This window comes from Culex pipiens, chromosome 3 (assembly GCF_016801865.2).
Source record: "Culex pipiens pallens isolate TS chromosome 3, TS_CPP_V2, whole genome shotgun sequence".
Classification (NCBI taxonomy): Eukaryota; Metazoa; Arthropoda; class Insecta; order Diptera; family Culicidae; genus Culex; species Culex pipiens.
In genome coordinates, this window is record NC_068939.1 from 122,937,694 (window position 1) to 122,956,618 (window position 18,925).

An 18,925-nucleotide genomic window follows, 5' to 3' on the forward strand; every position below is an offset into this window, starting at 1 on the left:
TTAATAAGCTTTCTTCCGTCTTTTTCAGGTTCCAGCTGGATATGAGCGTTTGGCCAGCATCGAGCAACAGTTGAACTCGATCTGTGAAACACGACAGATTCAAGGATATTTGATCAGCAGCTTAAACGGACCTTCTGTTTAGTGAGGAAGGTGGTGTGTTTCGTGGTGGTTTGTTGAGGTGCTGACGTATCGTCACAAGCTCAACCGATGTTCGTGCTCCGGCGAAGTACGGACCGCTAGAGGAGCTTCAATTTCACGCTTCCGCTTCCACCCACTGGGTGGGGGAAAAGCGGGGCGAGGTCGGTTGGCTGATTAGTTGCTTAGAGTTGCGCCTGCAATCTACGTCACCGGAGCAGTATTTCTTCTGCATTCTTTCGTGCCGGATGTACTTAGGGACGGCCAGCAGGCGTTACTAACTTTGCATATTCCCTCCTTGTCAAATCGACAGACCAATCTTCTGCTGACCCGGACATGTCGGAAAGGGTGCCTCCTTTACGATGATGGCTAGCCGACTGAGGATTGTCATCCTTGACGGCTATGGGCCGGAGAAGCGCCAACAATGGGGAGGACATTATGAGACGTGGACACATGGCGGGACGGGACTCATACTGCTTAGGCTGACCAATCCGGGTGCACGCACGCTAACATAATCGCCTGGTCCCGCACTTCCATGTGAAGTCGACCTGCACCTGCACTATAACGTGCGTGAACTGTCCACGATCGAGGGAGTTGATGTCGAGGTAGGGACAATTGTACGACTCGTCTGCTCATGGTACTAGGGATCTTGATGACCCGGAAAAACGGAATCGACGTAACACCTTATAATGTGACCCTCTTAAACCTTGCGGTTTCGTCAACGGTTCCACAGGTGTGTATCGTTCTTTTTGCGACAAGACTCCGCCTCCCGGGTCTCCTAAGTGTTAAGGTATGGCACGGGGAGAGGGCACCAAATACCTATATTTACACTTAGAATTTTTTGCGTCCGCCTCGGGATTCGAACCAGCGACCTCTGGATTGTGAGTCCAGTGCGCGGTCCGATTGATCCACACAGGCAGATCTTGATGTCCCACACATCTTAATTCTAGTCAATCTCTGTCATGCAGAGCGTCAAAGTTGACCGAGGAGCGCGCACGGACGAAAATGTTTCTAAGTTATGTGCACATAAAACTGCCAAAGGCATCTTGGTGAAAGGCGCGGTCCGAGTGGACAGTTCACGCACGTTATAGTGCAGGTGCAGGTCGACTTCACATGGAAGTGCGGGACCAGGCGATTATGTTAGCGTGCGTGCACCCGGATTGGTCAGCCTAAGCAGTATGAGTCCCGTCCCGCCATGTGTCCACGTCTCATAATGTCCTCCCCATTGTTGGCGCTTCTCCGGCCCATAGCCGTCAAGGATGACAATCCTCAGTCGGCTAGCCATCATCGTAAAGGAGGCACCCTTTCCGACATGTCCGGGTCAGCAGAAGATTGGTCTGTCGATTTGACAAGGAGGGAATATGCAAAGTTAGTAACGCCTGCTGGCCGTCCCTAAGTACATCCGGCACGAAAGAATGCAGAAGAAATACTGCTCCGGTGACGTAGATTGCAGGCGCAACTCTAAGCAACTAATCAGCCAACCGACCTCGCCCCGCTTTTCCCCCACCCAGTGGGTGGAAGCGGAAGCGTGAAATTGAAGCTCCTCTAGCGGTCCGTACTTCGCCGGAGCACGAACATCGGTTGAGCTTGTGACGATACGTCAGCACCTCAACAAACCACCACGAAACACACCACCTTCCTCACTAAACAGAAGGTCCGTTTAAGCTGCTGATCAAATATCCTTGAATCTGTCGTGTTTCACAGATCGAGTTCAACTGTTGCTCGATGCTGGCCAAACGCTCATATCCAGCTGGAACCTGAAAAAGACGGAAGAAAGCTTATTAAATCGTTCCACAGACGTTGAAACCCTCATTCCGATTTTTTCTGACATCAACAACAAAACAAGTTGTCAAACGATTTGCCATCGATCAAAGTGAGCCATCAGGTGAAAATTTGGCGAAAGAGGCCCTTTGGAAAATACAACATCGACACCTTCACTTAATCCACTTATAACTAAGTCAGTTCGGCTTAGATCAACTTGGGGTGTTCTAGAAAATTGTTCCCCATATTATAATTGATATATATCTTAGGTTTCAGACATTTTGGTTCAGTAGATGATTTTTGCGGTCTGAAAATGTAAAAAGGTGAAGATTCTCTATGAAAATCGCATACAAACTTAAATGCTAAAGAGCTTCAATGAATCCTGAACCAAATTGGCTGAAAATTTCAGGGGAGCTTCTGTAGACATAGACCAATGATTTTATCAACAATGCAACGGTCTAGCTGACATTTTTGCATTTCCAAGGGGCCATGAACCACACTAATGTAGACACATCATCGCATAGTTTTATCAGCGTCATAAGACGTTAAAATGGCCCTTTTCAGAGCCAAATCACACGAAAGAATATCCTTTAAAAATCTGGTTGGGTACGGTAGTGAGTGTTTGTGTGTGCGGAAGGGAAATCGAGTGGCAAGTTTGGTGCTAATAAGAGCACCAAATTATCAACGCATACACACAAACGCGGGCTGGGGAGCTTCATTTGTGTGCGCCTGGTTTCTGCCGTGCAACTACCCTCCACGAGTTTGCTCATCCGATCGATCTTGGGGAAAATCTAGAACAAAGATTGTATTTGCAGTCAGTCACACCATTAGTTTTCAAAACTTTACTCCAAGATTTCTATATTTCGATTTTAGTGTGGTTCCGCGAACACAATTTTAGTGTGGTTTACTACACACACACGAGCAAATCCACAGTCGATGGCGCTTTCTTGCTACAAATACACTTGCAACGCACTGTTTGGTGCTCTAGGTGGTGTGTAGTATGTGTAAAGAGAATGAATAAAAAGATCGGAACCCAAATTTTCGCGAAGCGAAATTGTTACCGGACGATTTCCCCTCTTCGCAGATTTCCCCTCCTTTTCCTTCACGCTGATTGGTTGAACAAACCTTTCCCGATCATCCTCTCCGAGAGACATGAGATTGATGTATCTAAAATCACCTCCACTCAAGCTCATAATTTTCTGACAGCCGAGGAGTCCACATCGAGCATCGAGTGGCAGTTGCAGAATCAGAAGGGACAGCAGAAATTTCCCCCGGTCAACGACGTGGAGAGGTCGCCGAAATGGCTCGAGCCGTCGCAGGAACGGGACGGATTGTCGCTGCAGGCCATCAAGGAAGAACTTTAGGGACCGATTTGGTCAAGCTGCTGATCTTCACCCGGAAGGCTCCGGTTAACGGCATCAAGAAGGGGTCCCCGTGTTGTTCGAGAACCTGTTCCCTTTGGGTCAAGTTGGTTGTGGTTGCGATAAAGTTTATGGTTTAAGATACTGGACATGAAATTTGAAATTTCGGCAGTAGTGGCCACAATCCGGAATGGCCGGAGGCCCCGCGGATGTTCCGATGGGGGGACATTTGCCGAACCATAAGAGTTGAGGCAATATGGGTATCAAACATCATGGGTTTTGGATATTGGACATGAAATTTGAAATTTCGGCAGGAGTGGCCACAATCCGGAATGGCCGGAGGCCCCGCGGATGTTCCGATGGGGGGACATTTGCCGAACCATAAGAGTTAGGGTAATATGGGTATCAAACTTTATGGTTTTCGATACTGAACATGAAAGGTTGCATTTGACCATTATAGGAAGTTAAGCAGTTAAAATAAATCCCTTATTTTAGGCAGGAAGTAATACATCGAATACTGCGATTGCATTTTTTTTGTACCGCGGCGAAAATCTGTTTCTGAAAATATAGCATAACTATATTGTAATCAATTAGAGCCCTGGAAAGGGCAGTTTTAATGTTTGCTGTTGAAATTTACTTTTTTGCCGCCGATTGCTTGCAACAGCCTTGCAAAAACATTTCCGCATCTTGGTAACTTTCGAGTGGTGAGGGAAAGTCGATTGATTTCACCTTGATTTCTATTGCAGCTCCGTTTGCAATTTCCGTGCCCTTAGTTCGATAGGACGTTGATATTATGTCTTAAAACTATTCACAAAAGAGTTGTCTTGTGTAATTATAAGGGAATCATGTGGACCGGACATTCTAATCGAAAATTTCAACAATCATCTTGCAAAGTTCTTTGTCATACTGGTCATGTGTAACATAACCACCTGCACCTTTTTATTAGGCGATTAGGGTGGTCCTATGCAGAAAATCATATCTCCGGAACGGCTGAACCAATTTTAGTGAGCCACATTTCAAAAGAAAGGTTTTTGGTTGGGCTTTTAAGGAAAAATATGTTGCGGTAAAAAATATAGATAAATATTTGAAATGGTCCTACGAAAATTTCATTTGCCGATTTCAAGGCCTCGGGACCAAAAAGCCCATGTCTAAAAATATTTTCCCTGCTCCTTGTAATATTTTACATTTTACATGAATACGTTTCGGAGACATGATTTTTTTTCAACATAAAAACTGGGTTTCTCGACGCACTACTCGCAAAAATGGGAAAATTTTCGAATCTACATTGACCCAGAAGAATCATTTATTCATTTAGAACAAAAAGTTTTTAAAACTTTTTTGAGGAAATATACGTTATTTTGAAATTTTGAGTACGACATCAAATCGGGCGTCTAATTTTACATAAAAGTCCCTTTGTCACCAAATTTATATCTGATCACCGTTTCAGGTTTTAAATTATTAAAAAGCACTTTTTTTCGCATGTCCAAAAACAAAAGGGGACGTACCGCCCCTCCGTCACGAGATACCAAAAAACGGACCTAGGGTTCTTGATCAGGGGCAAAAGTTACCCCTTAGGACAAAATTTCACTCAAATCGAAGAGGGATCGGGGCAACTTTTCCCGATTTCTTTTGGAAATTTGAAGAGAATATTGAAAAAATATTGTGCATCAAAACAAAATTCTCACAATTCCCTAATCCAAAACCAAATCCTTCTGACCCATTTCCGGTCAATTTACCCCTCACCTTTGAATCCTTAACATCAGCACCGTTCAAATGGTGCATTCCCGAGGGCGATGACGGTGACGATTTCAGTTCCTTCTTTTCCACAATAAAGTGCTTCAGCTCCCCATCAGCACCACCTGTCGCACCACTTCCGCTTCCTCCTCCTCCACTGACACTACTCCTGCTGCTGCTTGCACTACTTCCGCCATTGTTGTTGCTCGCGAGGTGATGATTGTTGGTGTTGCCATTGGTGACACGTTCGTCAATTAAATTATTCCCAATGATGGCGCTGGTGTCGACGGAAATGTTGTTGTTGTTGTTGCTGGTGGCGCTGTTGTTATTGTTGTTTACAGATGATTTGTTGTGCGAAAAGTCGATTCGCTCGTGGCCATTTTGTTGTTGTTGTTGGATTTGACTGTTGTTGCTATTGTTTGTGCTACTCGCGAGATATGTCTTTTGTCCCTGATGATGCTGCTGCTGCTGTTGTTGTTGTTGATGGTGTGGGTGAAGGTGTTGTTGCTGTTGTTGTTGATGATGTTGCTGATGGTGGTGGTGATGAATTTGTTGCTGCTGTTGTTGATTGTAGTCGAGCAGTGTGGCCGCCGCGGCAGCCACCTGGCCATTCTGGGCTTGCTGATGCTGGTGCAGGGGCGTAAAGGTGACCGTAAGTTGGGTGTTTCCGGTGGGCGTGGAGTTGGCCGCGGCTGCCGCCGCAGCTAGGATGCCTCGTTCGTTTAGTGATCGGAGTTGGTCGATGGACCGGTGGAACTGGGAGTAGTCCGAGCCCGCCGAGGCAACGGAAGCGATTTCCCCAATCAGTGGCGAGTTGTGGTAGTCCAGGCCACCGCCGGGCCGGGAATACTCGACGATGCTGCGGCCCTCCAGTTTGGTGGTTTGTCGATTGTTATACACTCTTGATAATTAGATAACAAATTCCACAGGTTCGAATTCACTTTTTTTTGCTGAACCCTGCCATATTATACAAATTTATAACATACTGACTTGAGGACTTTTTTTTTATTACGAAAAAGTATACAAATTTTCTTACTTGAACAAAAACTAATACACAAGTAGTTTAATGAGCTGTTATTTACTTCATTAAGGTGACTTTAATCAAAACGGAGTTCATTCGTCACACAAATATGAGCCAAAGAATACACCAAAAAATATTCCTGAGAAATTAAGGGACATAGAATGTTTACATAATCTTTTATTTTAAATAGAAAGACAATTGGTTGTATATTTTTAAAATTCATTTTGAATTACTTTTTTCTTCCATTTCTCATTATTTTTTTCGAGTTCATTGTTTTTTTTTTTCAATATAAAACATTTGAAGGACGTTAAAATCAAGCATCAAGCACGAGCGAAAATCGCCAATCCCTTAAAAATCATACTTTTTTCCACGAATGATTCAGTATTGATAGTTTAAAGATCTTTTAAATTTATTGCTGTGTTTTAGTTGTTAACTAAACTCTAATAATTATTTGTCAGAAAATTACAAAATTTAATTAATTTTCACTCTGGTGCGTTCTGTATGGCTATGTTTTACGCATATTTTATATGTGTTACGGACGGTAACGCCGTCCCACAAGAAGCGCCGCGTACGATTGCACGAGCGCCACGACGATCGGGGAAAGAACTGCTCGGTGACAGGTCGGCCGTACGTCCGTGACGGTTTGAGAAAATCTGGAACGTCATCAAAACGAACAGCATTCAAGCAGCGAAAAGTTAATTCGATTTAGCTCTTTTCTTACATTTAAATAATCTTGTATTTAGTTTAAATTATCGTTGAATTCACTCGAGAGTTGTAAGTAGGGATTGCAATGAATTGGGGCATGAATATATCCCAAATGTATTATTTCAGCGGGCGATAAAGTCGGGATCAAAACGTTGGCCAAGTAGTTGCTGTTCATTTGGAGGTTATCTAACGTGAGTTAGCACATGCGAATTATTAAGATACTAGCTAGTTAAAACTTATAACTAAGAAGAACATGCAAATTAAACTTAAAACTATTATCACAGGCTTCGCGGTGCTGGTACACAAAGGGTGTCGACTCAGTTGCCAAGACTAGAGTAGCAGACCAATGTAAGTGAATTTTTGTAACATTCTGCTCATTTCTTTAATAAATTTATTCAGCTTTTAGCGTGTCAAACTGCTGAAAAGAACTGCGTTTTCTCTCGCAACATAATCTAAAAGATTGTTGTCGATATGGCCCATGTACCGACCGCAGAGTGGGGATTTCACTGCCAGGCCTGCTTCTGGCCGGACACCACGGACATGGTGAACTGTGCCCACTGCCTAACCTGGTGGCACACTTGCTGCGCTGGCGTCGACGAGACAGTTCCTGTCGAGGAGCGCTCATTCACCTGTCCTCGCTGCCAAAACCCTTCGTTTACCGTTCCCAAAGGGAAGAAGCCGTCCTCTAAGGCCAGCTCTGGAACGTCATCCACCTCCGACGCACGGGCGCGGAGGGCTCGCCTACGTCTGGAGAAACTCGAGGCCCAAAAGCTCCTCATGGAAAAGCATCTGGAGCAGGCACGTCGAGAGCAGCAGATTCGGCATGAGCAGGAGAAGTTGCAGCAGGAGGCGGAAATCGATCGCGCCAAGCTGGAGATCGAACAAACCATCCTAGAGGAAACCTTCCGGGCACGGGAGGAAGAGCTGGACGATGAGGTCGCGGATGATCGTAGCGTCGGGTCGGAGCAAAGCAGCAAAAGCAAAGTGGAACAGTGGCAAAAGCAGCAACAGTTTGCCGCTCGAACGTCAACGCTGACCGAGCAAGGAGCGAACAATAACACTGCTGGTCAATACGACGAATCAGCCGGGCAAGACGTCCTGGGACGGGCTCTCCAAGGCATTTCGCTGGATCAGTCAACACTCGAAGTGGGATTGGGTGGAATGATCGACAGAACGTCGAGCACTTTGGGAACCATTTACGAGGTAGACCCGTATGATAACCCCGGGTACACCAACTGGCAACAAGCCGGCCCAAGCCACGGTAGCGCTTTGGCAGGTTCTGCTCACCTGACTCACTCAACGCCCTTTCCGTTTTCCAATTCCCTGTTGTACCAAAAGACCCTGACGGTCCGTCAAAGTCAATCTGGAATGGTCTACGGGAGTGTCAGCAGCTACCAAGTAAACAACGCGAGTGGTTTAAAGGCAAATGGGAACAATGGAACGACGACAGGATCGCCAGGAGTGAACCCGACACCCAGGCCGGAATCGCTGCCTCCGTATCCACCGCCGCCTGTTCCCCCGGCACCAAGGCCGCAGCCGCCAGGACCAACGCCACGCCCACCTGGGCCGTTCCCGCGTCCGCAAGGCCCATTCCCGCGTCCGCAAGGCCCGTTCCCTCGTCCGCAAGGTCCGTTTCCGCCGGGTTTCCAACCACGACCGCCGTTCCCGTTTCCACGTCCGCCAGTGCCAAGAATTCGCCCTCCTGGGCCAACACCAGCACCCGAACCAGCACCGGTGCCGCCAAACCCACAGAGGGATCCGGAGCCAGTGCCGCCAAATCCGCAGAGGAATCCGGAGCCCGCGCCGCCAGACAACGCGCCGCCAGACAACGCGCCAGAATACCAACCTGAACAGGAGCAACCACCAATCCCGCCAGTATTGGGGCCAACGCCGCAACAGCTGGCCGCAAGGCATGTGATGCCGAGAGCGTTGCCCAAGTTTAGCGGTAATCCCGAGGATTGGCCACTTTTCGTCAGCTGCTACAACAACTCAACCCAGACGTGCGGCTACTCCGATGCAGAGAACTTAGCGCGGCTGCAGGACTGTCTAGAAGGACACGCGCGGGAGATGGTGGTAGGTCGCCTTCGACTTCCGGCATCCGTTCCACATGTCCTCGCCACACTCGAGACTCTGTACGGCCGCCCGGAACTATTGATCCAGACGCTGTTGCAGAAACTTCGGTCGACTCCTGGACCGAAACCGAACCGACTAGAAACTCTTATCGCGTTCGGAATGGTGGTGCAGAGCTTGAGCGATCACTTGGAGGATACGGGACAGGATGCTCATCTGAACAATCCCACGCTGCTGTTCGAGATGGTGGAAAAGTTGCCGGACAACATGAAACTGGACTGGTCCCTTTACAAAAACCGTTTTGCGGTAGTAAACGTGCTCACTTTCGCGCAATACATGAACACCCTGGTCCGGGCCGCGACGGATGTCACGCCGTACAATGTACCGAAACCGTCGGAACACCGCGATAGGCAGGAGAAAGGCGGTAAGGAGAAACACTTCTGCGGAGCACATGCCGCAGAAAAGTGTTCCTCGCCAAAAACTCCAGCGAAGAAAGTCGAGGTCAAGCAAAACAACTCCGGGGGCCCAGCCTGCCTAGTCTGCAAAGACCCGAAGCATCGGGTAAAGGATTGTCCGGAGTTCGCCAAGAAGAGTGTCGACGATCGCTGGAAAGTCATCGAACAGCACGAACTCTGTCGCTGCTGTCTCGGTGCTCACGGCCGGCGGCCCTGCAAGCTGAGCAAGCGATGTGAGGAAAATGGATGCCAGCTGAAACACCACCCTCTTCTGCACTCAAAGCCGGAAAGAAAGGATGCCAAGCAGAACAAGGAAGAAGAACAGGCTTCCGGGTCCAAGGTGGCCACCAATCACCACTTCTCGGGAAAGACCACACTGTTCCGAGTCCTGCCGGTGACGCTGCACGCCAACAATCGCTCAGTTCAAGTGTACGCCTTCTTGGACGACGGGTCCGAGAGTACGCTGATTGAAGAGGAAGTAGTCAGGCAGCTGGGAGTCGAAGGCGAACATCTTCCGCTGTGTCTACAATGGACGGCGAATATGAAGAGGACGGAAGCAGAGTCACAGCGGGTCACTTTGCAGATTTCTGGTGGAAGAGGTGGTGCGAAGCACACGATTTCCGATGTGCGAACGGTCAGCAAGCTGGATCTACCGAGGCAGAGCTTACGGTATTCGACGCTAGTAGAAGCCCACCCGTACCTGAAAGGACTTCCGGTGGACGACTACGACCGGGCTACGCCGTGCATTTTGATCGGCAACGACAACGTGCACGTCACGGCGACTTTACGGATCCGAGAAGGGAAACCGGGTGAGCCGGTCGCTGCGAAGACTCGTTTGGGCTGGACGATCTACGGAACGAATCCGGACCGACCAGAAAAGCTTGTCCGCACCTTCAACATCTGCGAATGCCACAGTGAAGACCCTCTACACGATCTCGTGGCACGTTTCTTTTCCATCGAGAGCCTGGGAATCACTGCAGTGCCGTGTCCGGAGTCAGAAGAAGTGCAGCGCGCGAACCGAATCCTGCAAGAGACCACAACACGAGTTGGACAGCGTTTCGAGACGGGTCTCATCTGGAAGTTCGACCACTTCGAGTTCCCGGACAGCTACGGGATGGCCGTACGGAGACTGCAGTGCCTCGAGCGGCGCATTCGAAGCGACCCGGTGATCGGCGAGAGCGTGCTGCGTCAAATGAACGAGTACCAAGAAAAGGGGTACATCCACAAGGCCACGGAAGACGAGCTTAAGGAAGCTGACCCGCGGCGCGTGTGGTATCTCCCTCTCGGAGTCGCGCTCAACCCAAAGAAGCCATCGAAGGTGCGTATCTTTTGCGACGCCGCTGCCAAGGTTGACGGGATATCGTTAAACACCATGCTCCTGAAGGGTCCGGATCTTCTAACCACCCTGCCGGCAGTCCTTTTTGGCTTCCGGGAGCGGCAGATCGCCCTGTGTGCCGATATCAAGGAGATGTTCCACCAGGTGCAGATCCGGAAAGAAGATCGCCACGCGCAGCGACTGCTTTGGCGCGAGAACCCCTCGCTGGAACCGGACATCTTCTTGATGGATGTAGCCACATTTGGTTCGACGTGCTCGCCCTGTTCCGCACAGTTCGTCAAGAACCTAAACGCCGCAGAGCACGCCGAGAAGTTCCCAGCCGCCGCCGAAGCCATCCAGCGTAAACACTATGTGGACGACTATCTCGACAGCGCGGACAACGAGGAGGAAGCGGTGAAATTAGCTCTGGAGGTCAAACACGTCCACTCCTTGGGCGGGTTCCACCTGCGGAACTGGTTGTCCAACTCCGAAGCGGTTCTCGCACGGGTCGGGGATAACGATTCGGCCTCGGAGAAGAATCTGCAGCTGGACAAGGGAAGCACAACGGAGCGCGTGCTCGGCCTGTATTGGAAGCAACATCAGGATGTGTTTACGTTCTCCTCCGCTCTGGACACGCACGGTGGGCACCCGACGAAGCGACAATCGTTGAGTACGGTTATGAGCACGTTCGATCCGCTGGGATTCTTGGCTCACTTCACCGTGCGCGGTAAGATCTTGATCCAAGCCCTGTGGAGAGCGAAAACGCAATGGGACCAACGGATTCCAGACAAGATGTGCGTGCGTTGGACGCAGTGGACCGACCAGTTTAAGTTTCTGGAACAGATCCGGATTCCGCGCTGCTACTTTCCACGGCGCTCGGTCAAGGACATCAAGACGCTGCAGCTGCACATTTTCGTGGACGCAAGCGAGGATGCCTTCTCCTGCGTGGCGTACTTCCGAGCGGAGTTCGAGGACGGTATCGAGGTGGCGCTGGTCGGCGGGAAATCCAAAGTGGCACCCCTCAAGGCCCTCTCCATACCCAGATTGGAGTTGATGGCCGCGGTGATTGGCGTACGGCTGATGAACACGATTATCTTCGGACATTCCCTACGGATCGACAAGACCATCTTCTGGTGCGACTCCAAGACTGTGCTCGCATGGATCAACTCGGATCATCGCAACTATCGCCAGTTCGTGGCATGCCGGGTCGGTGAAATCATGTCCAAGACGGTGCCGCATCAGTGGCGCTGGATTCCTTCGAAGGAGAATGTGGCGGACGACGCCACGAAATGGGGGAAAAGCTTCTGTCTGTCTCCCGACAGTAGATGGTTCAAAGGCCCATGGTTTCTCTACCACCCAGAAGACCAATGGCCGGTGGACATCACGCCAAGCCTGCAAGAACCGACCGAGGAGCTGCGAGCCTGCCTAGTGCACCGGGAAGCCGTTGCCACGCACAACGTCGAATGGGATCGCTTCTCGCAGTGGGTTCGTCTCTTGCGCACGCTCGCTCGCGTGCATCGGTTTGCTGGGAACCTGCGACGAAAGCTGAAGAAGGAGCAGCTACTGAGCGGACCGTTGCGACAGGAAGAATTAGCGGCAGCGGAGAACACGATCTGGCGCTGGGTGCAAAGCGATGCGTTTCCAGACGAGGTCGCAACACTCGCCGCAGTACGTGCTGATCCGGAAAAGCGGTTCAATCTAGAATCCACGAGCAAAATTCGAAAGTTATCGCCATTTATGGATGACGCCGGCGTGGTGCGCATGGAGAGCAGAATTGTTGCAGCTGATTTTGTGCCGTTCGACACTCGGTACCCCATCATCATGCCAAAGGACCACACGGCGACGAAGTTGCTGATCGACTGGTACCACCGGAAGTATCTGCACGGAAACTGCGAAACGGTGGTAAACGAGCTGAGACAACGATTTCACGTGCCGAATTTGCGGACGGCTGCCCGCAAAGCGAAGAACGACTGCCTGCTGTGCCAGTTGAAAGCGAAGGTTCCGGTCGTCCCGCGGATGGCTCCACTACCTGCTGCCAGGCTGAAGGTGTTCGAGCGCCCTTTTTCGTACGTGGGAGTCGATTACTTCGGACCTGTTGCTGTGCGGGTGAACCGCACCACCGCTAAGAGATGGGTGGCGCTGTTTACATGTCTGACCACGCGCGCCGTGCACCTGGAGGTCGTCCACTCGCTCTCCGCCGAATCGTGCAAGATGTCCTTTCGACGGTTGATCGCCAGAAGAGGCGCACCTGTGGAGATCTACAGCGATCGTGGCACGAACTTCGTCGGATCCAGCAACGAGTTGCAGAAGGAGATGAAAGTCGTCGAGGAGAAGCTCGCCGAAACCTTCACCAACGCAACCACGAAGTGGGTGTTCAACCCGCCGGCCTCCCCTCACATGGGAGGCGCGTGGGAGAGACTCGTGCGTTCGGTGAAAACGGCGCTGGCAGCAATGAACACAGCGAGGCTGCCCAACGAAGAGACGCTGGCGACGCTGGTGGCAGAAGCTGAAAGCATCGTGAATTCCCGGCCGCTGACGTGGATCCCGTTGGAAGCTGAACATCAGGAAGCGCTAACACCAAACCATTTCCTGCTACTGAGCACGAGCGGCGTGGTGCAGACACCGAAAACGTTGGCCGACTCCAAGGATGCTTGCCGTAACCAATGGAATCTGATGCGGGTGATGATCGACCAGTTTTGGCGCAGATGGGTTCGGGAGTACATGCCGGACCTGACGCGGCGGACCAAATGGCACGAGGAAGTGGATCCCATCCGAGCTGGTGATTTAGTGATCATCGTGGAAGACACCGTGCGGAATGGCTGGATCCGGGGACGTGTAGTGGAAGTGGTCGTTAGCCGCGATGGTCGAGTTCGTCAGGCTGTAGTACAGACATCAACGGGACTGCTGCGACGGCCGATCGCGAAGCTGGCGAGATTAGATGTGGAGAAGGGTGAGGCAGATCCGGTGATCCCGGAAGTACCTCACGGGTCGGGGAATGTTACGGACGGTAACGCCGTCCCACAAGAAGCGCCGCGTACGATTGCACGAGCGCCACGACGATCGGGGAAAGAACTGCTCGGTGACAGGTCGGCCGTACGTCCGTGACGGTTTGAGAAAATCTGGAACGTCATCAAAACGAACAGCATTCAAGCAGCGAAAAGTTAATTCGATTTAGCTCTTTTCTTACATTTAAATAATCTTGTATTTAGTTTAAATTATCGTTGAATTCACTCGAGAGTTGTAAGTAGGGATTGCAATGAATTGGGGCATGAATATATCCCAAATGTATTATTTCAGCGGGCGATAAAGTCGGGATCAAAACGTTGGCCAAGTAGTTGCTGTTCATTTGGAGGTTATCTAACGTGAGTTAGCACATGCGAATTATTAAGATACTAGCTAGTTAAAACTTATAACTAAGAAGAACATGCAAATTAAACTTAAAACTATTATCACAGGCTTCGCGGTGCTGGTACACAAAGGGTGTCGACTCAGTTGCCAAGACTAGAGTAGCAGACCAATGTAAGTGAATTTTTGTAACATTCTGCTCATTTCTTTAATAAATTTATTCAGCTTTTAGCGTGTCAAACTGCTGAAAAGAACTGCGTTTTCTCTCGCAACAATATGTGTAAATGTAAATATAAAGTTTGCGACTGTGCTTGTACAGAAATTACATGTTTATAAAATGCTACTAGTAAATAGTTGTTTCACACAGTAAATTAGCCTACAAGTGTTCCAAAAATGCATTTTGAATTATTTGGCGTTTATGTTAAATATATTTAGCCAAACATAGATCTAAGGTTTTCCCTCAAAAACTATTTTCCCTGAAAGAGCACGCAGCTAGCAAAATCTAAACTAAGAAACATTTGAGCAATTCTCTACCAAAACCGGGAATGGATTTTATTTTTATTTTTTGATTTGGCTCAAACTTAGTGGGGGCCTTCCCTATGATCAAAGAAGCTTTTTTTGTCATTGGTTCACCCATACAAGTCTCCATACAATTTTGGCTGCTGTCCATACAAAAATGGTATGTAAATATTCAAACAGCTGTAACTTTTGAGTGAATTTTCTGATCGTATTGGTGTCTTCAGCAAAGTTGTAGGTATTGTTGAGGACTATTGAGAAAAAAATAGGTACACAAAAAAATTGCAGATTTTTTAATCATTTTTTTTCACTAGAACTCAATTTCCCAAAATACATATTTTTTTATTTTCAAGATTTTTTGGTATGTTTTAGGGGACAAAAATCCACAACTTTTGAGCCATAGAGAAACATGGTCAAAAATCTGCCGCCAAACATTGAATATCACGCCCATTTAAAATGCTAGTCTTGATTTAAAAATTTTCAAAATATTTTTTTTGAAAAAAAAAAATTCACGAATGTTTCATGTTTTAACATTGAAAATCGGACCATAAGTTGCTGAGATATCGTCATTAGAAAATGGTGGGTTGTTTCGGTGAGATTTAGAAAACTTCAATTTTCGTGTTTCCTTTTCTTAAAGCGGCTGTATCTCAGCAACCAGAGGTCCAATCTTCAATGTCTCTTAGACAATTTTTTAGAAAATTTTCTGAACCTTTAAAAAAAAAATATTTTGGTCAGCATGGTCAACATTTTTAAAAACCGAAAAAGTGCAAATATTTCGCTTAAATCAAACTTTCGGTGGCTATATCTTGAAATAACCCTTTATCAAAAAATCTGTAAATTACTTTTCGATTGCAAATTCAATTTTGCAATTAAAAATAATGTCAAACTTGTTTTTGCATGAAACTTCGATTTTTTTTTCCAAAAATCACTATTTTTTTTTTTAATTTCATAACTCGGCGGCAGATTTTTTGACCATGTTTCTCCATGGCTCAAAAGTTGCGGATTTTTGTCCCCTAAAACATATCAAAAAATCTCGAAAATAAAAAAAATACGTATTTCGAGAAATTGAGTTTTTGTAAAAAAAGTTGATTAAAAAATCTGCAAATTTTTGTTTGTGTACCTATTTTTTTCTCAATAGTCCTCAACAATACCTACAACTTTGCCGAAGACACCAAATTGATCAGAAAATTCACTCAAAAGTTACGGCTGTTTGAATATTTACATACAATTTTTGTATGGACAGCAGCCAAAATTGTATGGAGACTTGTATGGGTGAATCAATGTCACAAAATAGCTTATTTGGTCATAGGGAAGGCCCTCAAAAAGTTTGAGTCAAATAAAAAAAACTTTACTTAATCCATCTTTAGGTGGTTGGCGCCTTCGTCACATTTAAAGGGTGCTATCCAAAATGCAAAAAGTGCGTGCTTATAACTTTTGATAAGATTGTCAGATCTTCAATGTTTTGGACGCGTTGGAAAGATCCTTTGAATACCTATCCAACGATTGGTCGCATAAGAGATCCGGACAGCATTTTCATCAAAATATCTGAGATCCGGCCTCGAAAAAGTGCGTAAATAACACTTAAGTGCATATAACTTTTGATAGGGTTGTCAGATCTTCAATGTTTTAGACGCATTGGAAAGCTCTTTTAAATACCTATAAAACAATAGGTTGCATGAGAGTTCCGGACAACGTTTTCATCAACATATCTGAGATCCGGCCTCTAAAAAGCGTATAAATAACACTTAAGTGCTTATAACTTTTAATAGACTTATCAGATCTTCAATGTCTTGGACGCGTTGGAAAGGTCTTTTAAATACCTTTCTAAAAATGTATAGCATGACGGGTTTTCTTAAAAAAAACACCCTTTTTACAATCTTCCGGACTTTTGTTAAACTCGTTTTTTTAGCATAACTTTTTAAGTACTTAACTTAACTTTATCATTTTTAATAGCGACTTATGGGACCCCAAGACGGATCGAATGACGCCAAAACGGACAAAATCGGTTCAGCCAATGTCGAGATAATCGAGTGACAATTTTTTGATCAACATCCCACCACACACACAGACATTTGCTCAGAATTTGATTCTGAGTCGATAGGTATACATGAAGGTGGGTCTAGGAGGTCTAATTAAGAATTTCGTTTTTCGAGTGATTTTATAGCCTTTCCTCAGTAACGCGAGAAAGGCAAAAATACAAAAAATATAATGGTTGAAATCGGCCGATTTCGTAGAGAGTTGCTCATTTACCCTTCCTGTATAGGCTTATGAATTGATCTCAGAATTGCAAATGTAACATCCTGGAGTAGAACTGTTAAATTCTAATAAACACTTATTGAATTGAATATTAAATATATGGATGGCGGGATAATAAATGCTGTTAGATAACTTCGTCTGAGTTTCAAAATAACTTCAAAATAAATCAAAATGGTGGGAATGTATCGCTCTGGAAGGAATTCTTGTAAATTTTCAATTCGTACTAATAAACTAAGCATGCCAATTAGAGGACACTAAAAATGACCCCCAGTTGTATGTTGAGTAGGGTGTTTCATCCAAACAAAGAAGTTCTCAAAATCAGGCAAACCGAGGTTCCCCTAGTAGAAGATACCCATAGGGACTCTCATGCCAAATATCAGCCCATTTGGTTGAGAATTGGCCTGTCCCCAGTGGTTGAAAGTTTACATGTAAATTACTATGGGATTTTTATGCTTTTCGTTCAATCGTTTCTACAGGTCTGGGGACAACATGGATTCACTCGGAATAAAGACAGGTGTGTAGGGGATGGTCCAATGAACAAATTCATGATGGAATTAGGGTTGTCCATTCTGTCCCCAAGGTGCGCATTGGATCGACGTCCGGTGTCTCCAGAATCAACGATTCACCCTTCAAATGTGCGCATTGTCCTTAGTATGCTATGACGGCTAGCTGAAAAATACGACGCCCCATGTCAGACGGTGAACACGTGGGTAAGCATCGATTGCATTATTATTACAAAATCATCATGTTACGTTATTTGGAATAGATCAAATTGTTTCAGGAACATCAAAAATTATAATTTTATTACTTTACAGTATGTTTCTGAGCAAAAACTTGAGTGTATGCTCTGCCACGTGTTCACCGTCTGATATGGGGCGTCGTACTTATTTTCTCTTCAATACATTTAACAAATTTATTAAAAATATGTTTCCAAGTTTTGGCTTCTTTCTTTAAATTGTATTTGAAAATCAGGGGACAAAACTCTAAAAAGCAATTCCAGCTCAAAACAAATAATTTTTAGGTACTTTTTTCTTGACCCTCTTCGATTTCAATGAAACTTTGTAGACATGTTATCTTACGCTTATGTAAGCCATTTTTGTGTATATGGAGTCAGTTTCACTCGAAAATGACATTTGAGAAGGGCGTAAGTATTTTAAATATTTTTGAATTCCGTAATTTAAATATTTCTGAATCTCAAAGCCGTTGCATCGTATCAAAAAGTGGTCATATACAAAAATTCTTATGGGAAATTGGACGAGCTTTCCGGTAAAAATATTTACGAGACTGACAAAATCAAGTCTGTCATATAGAAATTGTCAAAAAACATCAAAATACATTTTTTTCAACATTTTTTAATTCTTAAATTCGCTGTAACTTCACATGGATTGGACTTAAGATAATGGTCAATATGGAACCTTTTATGTAAAATTGTCTCCCGTATTCGGTTTTTGAAAATTTTGACGTTTAGAGCACTTTTCAAAAAAACAGTTTCAGTAAATGATTTTTGTATTTTTTTAGGTGAGTTGCTCCATCTTGCATTTTTCGTGAGTCTTTTTGTAACATCCTAGGCTATTTTCACAAAAAAATTGAACGAAAAAAATCGTGGGCTCCCCTTTAAATTTGACTTTTAAACTTAGAAATCAGAAAATCTCATAAAAGTGGCGTGTTTTTTCCAGTGTATTTTTTTGGAAAGCCCGTCAAATCTCCTACAAGTATGTCTTCAACCACTTTTTGATACGATGCAACGGCTTCGAAATACAGAAATATTAAAATTACGAAATACAAAAATATTTAAAACACTTACGCCCTTCTCAAATGTCATTATTTAGTGAAACTGGCTCCATATACACAAAAATGGCATAAATAAGCGTAGGATAACATGCCTACAATGTTTCGGAGAGTGTCCGATACAACCGATTCCCTATTTGGCATTTCAATTAAACTTAATAAACTTTTAGTACAATGGATACCAGCCTAGTTTTTTTTCGAAATAATGACTGGAACCGATTTGAATTTTTTTCTAAGGGCCCATCTATAAACTACGTGGACAATTTCCATACTAAACAAATATTGTACGACAATCGCTGAATCACCCCCCCCCCCTCCCTCTCCCCCAAGGCGCCCACGTGGTTTATGGATGGTCCCTTAAGAATTTGTTTCATTTCTATACTGATTTGGGCAATATTAATTTTCAAAAGCTTTTTTTAAATAAAAAACGTAACTTAATCCACCCTAGGGTGGTTGGTGCCTT

General features: G+C 45.9%; 1 protein-coding gene and 1 pseudogene across 3 annotated transcripts in view; one reads left to right on the top strand and one right to left on the bottom strand.

The window, feature by feature from the left end:
* LOC120423271 (zinc finger protein rotund) overlaps positions 1-18,925 on the bottom strand; it is a 227,085-nt gene that overhangs the window by 11,003 nt on the left and 197,157 nt on the right. The gene's annotated exons all lie outside the window — the stretch shown is intronic.
* On the top strand, positions 6,584-8,708 carry LOC128093634 (uncharacterized; annotated as a pseudogene).